The sequence below is a fragment of the Bactrocera neohumeralis genome, unplaced genomic scaffold, assembly GCF_024586455.1.
Source record: "Bactrocera neohumeralis isolate Rockhampton unplaced genomic scaffold, APGP_CSIRO_Bneo_wtdbg2-racon-allhic-juicebox.fasta_v2 ctg2084, whole genome shotgun sequence".
Taxonomy (NCBI): domain Eukaryota; kingdom Metazoa; phylum Arthropoda; class Insecta; order Diptera; family Tephritidae; genus Bactrocera; species Bactrocera neohumeralis.
In genome coordinates, this window is record NW_026089968.1 from 1 (window position 1) to 9,178 (window position 9,178).

Below are 9,178 nucleotides of genomic sequence, written 5' to 3' on the forward strand. Positions count from 1 at the left end.
CATGAACCATACTGGTTTTCATCACTTCGTATAATACTGGATCTTTCTCTGCATCAGGAATTTCCGCAGAAATGAGTTCAACAATTTGATCTGGTGTAGCCACCATCCAAAAAGAATGTGTGCGTGCGGCAAACTCTCTCTTTTGCCACTCAACAGAATACATCTAGCATCTAACAGCACCACATATACCATATGTTGCTTCAAGATAAAGTCCATCAAACATCGTGCTGTTGTTTGAAAAGCCATGCTGTGACAGCGTGATGATCGCTTGCTGACTGACCGCGATCCATAATTCTGCACGTATGTCACCGCATCCTGGGAGTAGTCGTTCATGCCTTGCCTTGGGCTGCCATACGTTGGTGGTAAAAAGAACGCCGACCGATATTAGGGCGACCTCTTCGCAATTGATCAATTGGTAAGAAACAATCTGTAATTGATCACTTTCATATGAATAATTTTCAATAATTTTCTTTTGAGTAGTAGGAATAAAAAAGCAAGCGACCGAAATTGAACGACTCAAATAATTTACAAATGAAAATATTGAAAAACAAAACAAACAAATATTAAAAAAAAATTTGTATGGAAAAAAGTTACTTTTTGGAATTTTCCAATTTTCCGACTTTTCTCGTAAAAAGTATAAGGTATTTTTATTTCCAAACCTTTCCTTGTCCACAGCGGACAACCTCTGCAAATTTTATCAAGATTCGCGCAGCCGTTCTCTTAGCGTTACTAACAAACAAACATTCATTCGTTTGTATGGGAAAAGAAAAGATATGTTTTTAGGGTTTTCCGGCAATTATTCGAATTTTCTTGCCATAAAAACCATCTTTGAACCTTAACGAACATTAAAAAAAAATTGCAAAATTGGTTCAGGCGTTGTTGAGGTATGCGCTTAGCAACACATTCTCGGATTCATTTTTATACTCTCGCAACAATGTTGCTAAGGAGAGTATTATAGTTTTGTTCACATAACGGTTGTTTGTAAGTCCTAAAACTAAAAGAGTCAGATATAGGGTTATATATACCAAAGTGATCAGGGCGACGAGTAGAGTCGAAATCCGGATGTCTGTCTGTCCGCCTGTCTGTCCGTCCGTCCGTGCAAGCTGTAACTTGAGTAAAAATTGAGATATCATGATGAAACTTGGTACACGTATTCCTTGGCTCCATAAGAAGGTTAAGTTCGAAGATGGGCAAAATCGGCCAACTGCCACGCCCACAAAATGGCGGAAACCGAAAACCTATAAAGTGTCATAACTAAGCCATAAATAAAGATATTAAAGTGAAATTTGGCAAAAGGGATCGCATTAGGGAGGGGCATATTTGGACGCAATTGTTTTGGAAAAGTGGGCGTGGCCCCGCCCCCTACTAAGTTTTTTGTACATATCTCAGAAACTACTATAGCTATGTCAACCAAACTCTACAGAGCCGTTTTTTTCAGGCATTTCCATATACAGTTCAAAAATGGAAGAAATCGGATTATAACTACGCCCACCTCCCATACAAAGGTTATGTTGAAAATCACTAAAAGTGCGTTAACCGACTAACAAAAAACGTCAGAAACACTAAATTTTACGGAAGAAGTGGCAGAAGGAAGCTGCACCCAGGCTTTTTTTAAAAATTGAAAATGGGCGTGGCGCCGCCCACTTATGGACCAAGAACCATATCTCAGGAACTACTAGATCGATTTCAATGAAATTCGGTATATAATATTTTCTTAACACCCTGATGTACGAAATATGGGTGAAATCGGTTCACAATCACGCCTTCTTCCAATATAAAGCTATTTTGAATTCCATCTGATGCCTTCTCTGTATAATACTATGTACTTTAGGAACCAATGATGATAGCGGAATAAAACTTTACAAAAATACGGTATTTGAAAAATATGTAAATGACGGATAATGAAATCTCGATTATCACTTTACCATGCGAGAGTATAAAATGTTCGGTGACACCCGAACTTAGCCCTTCCTTACTTGTTATATATGTATAAGATTTAAACTGTTGCACATACATACATATGAATACTTTCAATTACTTGAGTATACTTATCATCGTCTTTTTGCACTCGACGTCTTCCTAAATTACCATGTGATGTGGATGGCGTTGATGTTATATCACCAGGTATAATTTCCGACTCCAAGAATGTTGTTGGAGAGCTCGAGGCCGATGGACTGTCCTATAATAACAACTATTCACATTTATTAGATTTGAAGTGGATTCCGCTTCAGCACGCAAAGTCGGCTCTAGAAACTTAAACGGGCTCATCGTGGTCGTTCTTCCAGCTCCGTGTTCACTTTTAGTGTGACTTATACGCCTAAGGGCCGCCTAGAAGAAATGCTTGTTAAATAATTCTTTGCGTACTACTTTACAGGAGCTTATGCTTAAAGAGAAGCAAAAGCTGTTACATTTAGCTGCCACTTCCGACCGGGATATCTTTATTATTTCAGTCACCTTATGCTATTGAGCCTGAAACTGAAAAAATTACAAAACTAAATAAATTATAACCTGAAAATACGGATATAATAAAAGTCTTACCTCGAAATCGTCAAAAAACTTTTCAAAAATACGTTATCCTTTTCAGCAGCTGTTCGTACGACAAACAAAATCAAACGTCTAATGCTCTCGCAACAAAGTTGCTAAGGAGAGTATTATAGTTTTGTTCACATAACGGTTGTTTGTAAGTCCTAAAATTAAAAAAGTCAGATATAGGGTTATATATACCAAAGTGATCAGGGTGACGAGTAGAGTTTAAATCCGGATGTCTGTCTGTCCGTCTGTCCGTGCAAGCTGTAACTTGAGTAAAAATTGAGATATCATGATGAAACTTGGTACACGTATTTCTTGGCTCCATAAGAAAGTTAAGTTCAAAGATGGGCAAAATCGGCCCACTGCCACGCCCACTAAATGGCGAAAACCGAAAACCTATAAAGTGTCATAACTAAGCCATAAATAAAGATATTAAAGTGAAATTTTGCACAAAGGATCGCATTAGGGAGGGGCATATTTGGACGTAATTTTTTTGGAAAAGTGGGCGTGGCCCCGCCCCCTACTAAGCTTTTTGTACATATCTCGGAAACTACTATAGCTATGTCAACCAAACTTTTCCATATACAGTTCAAAAATGGAAGAAATCGGATAATAACCACGCCCACTTCCCATACAAAGGTTATGTTGAAAATCACTAAAAGTGCGTTAACCGACTAACAAAAATCCTCAGAAACACTAAATTTTACGGAAAAAATGGCAGAAGGAAACTGCACTCAGGCTTTTTTTTTTAATTGAAAATGGGCGTGGCGTCGCCCACTTATGGACCAAAAACCATATCTCAGGAACTACTATACCGATTTCAATGAAATTCGGTATATAATATTTTCTTAACACCCTGATGATATGTACGAAATATGGGTGAAGTCGGTTCACAACCACACCTTCTTCCAATATAACGCTATTTTGAATTCCATCTGATGCCTTCTCTGTATAATATATATATGTATGTACATTAGGAACCAATGATGATAGCGGAATAAAACTTTACACAAATACGGTATTTGAAAAATATGTAAATGACGGATAGTGAAATCTCGATTATCACTTTTTCATTCGAGAGTATAAAATGTTCGGTGACACCCGAACTTAGCCCTTCCTTACTTGTTTTTGTGTTCTTGTCATTTTATGTCACTGTTCTTTGCCAAATATGCCGGCGAACATAACTGACATCATTTGACTACCCGTATATATTATTTAGACAACATTTCACTTCAAATATGACCTATGAAAGGAGGAAACCGGAAGGATAAGTGAAAACCATCATCCAGATCATTTATGCTTAATAAAAATGCGTCGCATTAACGTCTGTGAAACCATGCTTTCCGACTATCAAAATGGCATGGAACGTATTATTACTGGCGATGAGTCTTGGATCTCCACTCATAATTCCCGTCCTGCTATATGGTGCAGTGGCTTGGACGATGACAACAACTGATGAGTCGACGTTGCGAGTTTTCGAGAGAAAACTTCTGCGAAAGATTTATGGTCCTTTGCGCATTGGCCACGGCGAATATCGCGTTCGATGGAACGATGAGCTGTTCGAGATATACGACGACATTGACATAGTTCAGCGAATTAAAAGACAGCGGCCACGCTGGCAAGGTCATGTTGTCCGAATGGACGAAAACACTCCAGCTCTGAAAGTATTCGACGCAGTACCCGCCGGGGGAAGCAGAGGAAGAGGAAGACATCCACTACGTTGGAAGGACCAAGTGGAGAAGGACCTGGCTTCGCTTGGAATATCCGAATGGCGCCAAGTAGCGAAAAGAAGAAACGACTCGCGAGCTGTTGTTAACTCGGCTATAATCGCGTAAGCGGTGTCTACGCCAGTAAAGAAGAAGAAGAGTCTTGGATCTATGCTTACAACCAGGTAACAGATAATCAATCGGCCAAATATCGTGGCAAAAGTGAACCACGTCAAAGCAGGCAAGCCCGGAATTGGGTGCCGACAACTCTTTGTTTCTGCACCACGACATTGCATACTGCATTAATTCTTCGTGAGTTTTTAGCCAAATTGTCAACCATCACCATATTCGTCTGAATTAGATCCGTGTGACGTCTGACAATTCAGCAAACTCAAACGACCGCTCCGGGGGAACCGCTTTGAGTCAATTGAAGACATTAATCGTGAAGCGCATTGAAGAGTATTGGAACCTAGCGGGATTAAATTGTGGGAGACGAAATAGATTTTGAAGAATAAATTAAAAATTTTAACATTATGAACAAAGTACCCTGATCGAGCCAATACCTGTGGTGACTAAAGAATTTTCGCGTAATACTCCTTTCTGCGTTGGCGGCCTTCGGACTAAAAAAATAACACTTGTCGATCCAATTCTCGAGGTAATGTAAGTAATTTATGACGTAATATTATTATATAATTTTTCTTATTTGTTTTTTAAATTTGAATAAGAAAATATCTACATGCATGGAAACCGTGTTTATATTCATTTGAATTTGAAGCATAATCTACTATAGGCAATTGTTTTAATTATTTGAACTGAAACTGCTAAATAAAGAAAGGGGAATTTCAGCGAAATGCCTTATGATCATTTGGTAGCGCTTCATTTCCTAATAACTCAAGCACATAAATGATGTCCAACAAGAGGTTTAAAAAGATATTTTTAAATTATAGACTTTTTACTTAAAATACCTGCAAAAAGTGTGAATTTGCTTAAGTGTTTACAATTTAATTTAATTAACTTTAAGGGAAAATGTGCGTGCGTTAAATGTACTGAAATTTTGGAATTTTAAATTTAGTAAAGTGAGAATATATTTCATTTTAATATTTTCATTACTTAATTAAATATATGTGTGTGTGTGTGTTTAATGTTATCTCATCTGTAAATTTATGTTGTCAGTTTACAATTCTTATAAGCATTTTTATTATTATTAAATGCGCACTACATGTGTCTTTTTGTGTACATATGTATGTATGTTCAATATATTTGAAATTAGATATTTATTTTTAATAGCATTTCGGCTTTGCTGATACTAAATAAGTAAGAATGTTTAATGATATTTGAGCAGTACTAATTATTAATAGTATAAAATTATAAGATTTTCTAATATGTTTTATGTTATTTGGGACATTAATTTTATTTTTCTTTTGCAACACTTCACTTATGCTTATTTTCAACTCCTCTATACAGTTAAATCATTCCATAAAATAAATCTTGTGTTTCAAACTTATTTTGTCACTTCATCATCAGATTGCAACTTCACATGTAAACTGGTACATAGGATATCCATGCACTAAGAACGATGTAAGATCCTTTAACCCAAAATCTTGAAATGACACAGTAATAACGATTTTTTCAATTTATTAATTTTTTTGTTTGCTTTACTACAAATTTACGTTTGCAGAAACTTTACATGCCCTAAGGGAACATAGGTACAGTGCAACTACACATACACAAAGCACTTAAAAAAACATTTCTGTACACCTGGCAACAAAACAACCAGCTTTATATAAGCGGAAAATTATATTTTATTGCTTTCTACTAGAAAAAATAACAATATATTCACCCACCAACACACAGCTTAAATCACTGGCAGGACATTTGCGTGCTACCGAGTAAGCACAGAAGAAAAGCCGTTTCAACCAGAGAACTTAAAACGTAGAGAAGGTGCAGGTTCGACAGCGAACATTTGATAAATTTGCGACACGGAATCTCACCACACAAATACAGAATTCACGCTGTGAAATGTTAAAATTTTAACAGTTCTCCACATATTCAACAAAGAATATGAAGAGAAATAAATATATGTATTTACGGCATATGATGAGAGGGCATATATGCTCAAGCAGAGAATATTGAAGAAAAATAAGTTCTTTGATATTCCACTTTTAACAGCGAAAAATGTGTACAAATACAGCTCTCTCACATTTTCAAGAATATGAAGAGACATAAATATGTATGCATGCTCCTTATGATACTCCCAACAACAGCATTGTGATATTTTCATGGTTCAATTTTTGCTTTCGCAATGTATGCAAATATGTATGCTTTTGCGTTTTGCCGTCGGCATTTACATATTGGCATGTAATAATTATGATATGAGTATAATTTTGTATGAATGCATGCATAGTACTATTTACAGTCAATTTAGACTTGTACATATATTTAATAATTTAATTTGATTTTTACATAATATAATATACTAATAAATATTTTTGTATTATGTTTCTTAGTAATAGAAATTGAATTTATCACAACAATGCATATATACATACATAAATATATCGTCTATCGTATTAATCTTATTATCAGCCCATATGATTGCATGTATACGCATGTACGCATTCAGAAATCCAAATCATGATTTTATCACTTATCAATACACATATTACATGTGCGAGTTAACGGCAGCAGCCACACAGATACTTAACGATAAATGTAAACAAATTGTATCTTCTCACAGTATTACTGCTTGGTCAGCAGAATACTTTAATTAATAAGAAATCAATATATCACTTGTTTTGATAAGTAAGCAAAATCCAATATTCCATTATTTGTTTTGATAATGAGAATAATTGGAAATCCAATGCTCTGGCATTTCATCACTTAATGTAATGCCAAAGCATCTTTAGTAATAAGCATAGAATTATAAGAATATAAATATAAGTGCTTTTACTAATAAAGATCAGTGTATAATCGGCAAGCGTATTGAGTGATCATCTTGATGATCAAAGCGCACCATATATTGTCACTCAAACCAACACTTTGTTTAATTTCTACCGCGCGTAGCGGAACGGAATATATTTTTTTAATACTTCCCACACCAGGAAAGTTAATTGGCGCCCAACGTTAAGGCACGTGTTCGTCGTATAAAGGGAGAGAAATGTATCCCTTGAACCATAACGGTCGCGATTAGTGAACACTAACCGGTAAACGTGCATAAACCTCGTGCGAGAGGTAGTACATATGTGAATAACGCATTAAAAATTAAAAAGAAAAAACAAGTATCCCAAGAATAGGGAGAAAAGCCAAACCAAACTTGAAGTAAAGTGAGCAAAAACTTCATTGCTTGTTGTGTTGTGACAATCGCAGAATAAATAAGAACAAATTTTTTAAAAAAATTAACAGTGAATAAAAAAGTAAAGAGTGACTTAAATCACAAAATACAAATATTTAAAAAACAAAAAAAAAAACATCATTAGGCATTGCACGTCAAGCAGCGGCGTAGCCATCGAGGGAAACCAAGGACTAAGGAAATTACAACACACCACAAGAGACGAGGAGAAGAAGGAGTAAGATTTTATTATCCACATTTATCAAATATATTAGTACATTAATATATAAGACAATCAATTTTATCAATTAAGTTTAAACTATTAAGAATCATTGAAGGCTCGACCAGCCAAGTAATAAAATATTTTGAAACCGCGATTCACCACCGCAAGGGGGACCCTCCGGTTTATAACAAAAACTCAATTCTGCGATTCTGAACTTCAGACCCTCCAGAATAAAAGAGTCTCCTTTCCTAGAAAGGATCAAAAAATAAAAAAGTACAAAATTAAATCTTAAAAATTTTAAATAAAGGCTCGACCAGCCAAATAATAAAATATTAAAAAAAAAAAAAACCGCGATTCACCACCGCAAGGGGGACCCTCCGGTTTATAATAAAACTCAATTCTGCGATTCTGAACTTCAGACCCTCCAGAATAGAAGAGTCTCCTTTCCTAGAAAGGATCAAAAAATAAAATTAAAATAAAAATTAGGGAAAATTAATAAATAAAAATGGCTCTAACTAGCGAAAATGAGACCTTAGTCGCAAGACTAATTGCCGCAACGAATGCATCACTTAGATTAGAAATATCTGAAATGCGCAGACAAATAGAAGACTTAACGAAGTCGACAACAATAACAGATTACAAACCTGAAGTAATAAATTCAGAGATTCGCTGTGACGAATCCCTAGAAGTAATAAAATCTTTACCAGAATTTGGGGGAAAGCAAAATAAATATGTTAGCTGGAGGGAATCGGCTAACAACGCAATGAGCTTATACATAAGAGGCAGCCGTAGGTATTTTGCTGCATTAACTATATTAAGAAATAAAATCACTCACGATGCTAATGACATCTTGTCCAACCACGGAACAGTCCTAAATTTTGATGCTATTCTAGCACGATTAGATTTCGCTTACGCCGATAAGCGACCAGCTCATATAATCGAGCAAGAAATGAGTATTCTGCGTCAAGGCAATTACTCTATAATTGAATATTATAATAAGGTTAATGAGAAATTAACCTTGCTAATAAATAAAACCATAATGACTTACGGATCAGATAGCGCCGTAACTAAGGAATTCAATGCTAAAAATAGGCGGGATGCTTTACGCACATTTATAACGGGACTAAACGGAAATTTAGCTAATATACTATTTTCTCTATCGCCAAGCGATTTACCAAATGCTTTAGCAAAAGCACAAGAGTTAGAGTCTAACAATATGCGAGCGTCCTTCGCATTACAATTTGGAAAAAACCAAAACAATTCAAAACCTAACAATAATAACGGGCAATATACTTATAATAACAACAGATTCAATAATGGTAATTTGAATAATAATTTACGGTTCCCACAAGTCCAACCACAAAGAAATTACAACCAAAGAATGGGTTATCA

General features: G+C 35.5%; 1 long non-coding RNA gene across 1 annotated transcript; it reads right to left on the reverse strand.

Moving 5' to 3' along the window:
* Nucleotides 1-1,960: 1,960 nt before the first annotated feature.
* On the reverse strand, nucleotides 1,961-6,132 carry LOC126766678 (uncharacterized). Its single transcript, XR_007668939.1, has 4 exons — nucleotides 6,080-6,132; nucleotides 2,539-2,687; nucleotides 2,409-2,475; nucleotides 1,961-2,328 (listed from the first exon to the last, which is right to left on the reverse strand). It is a non-coding gene; the product is annotated as an uncharacterized LOC126766678 (long non-coding RNA).
* Between the last annotated feature and the right edge of the window lie 3,046 nt (nucleotides 6,133-9,178).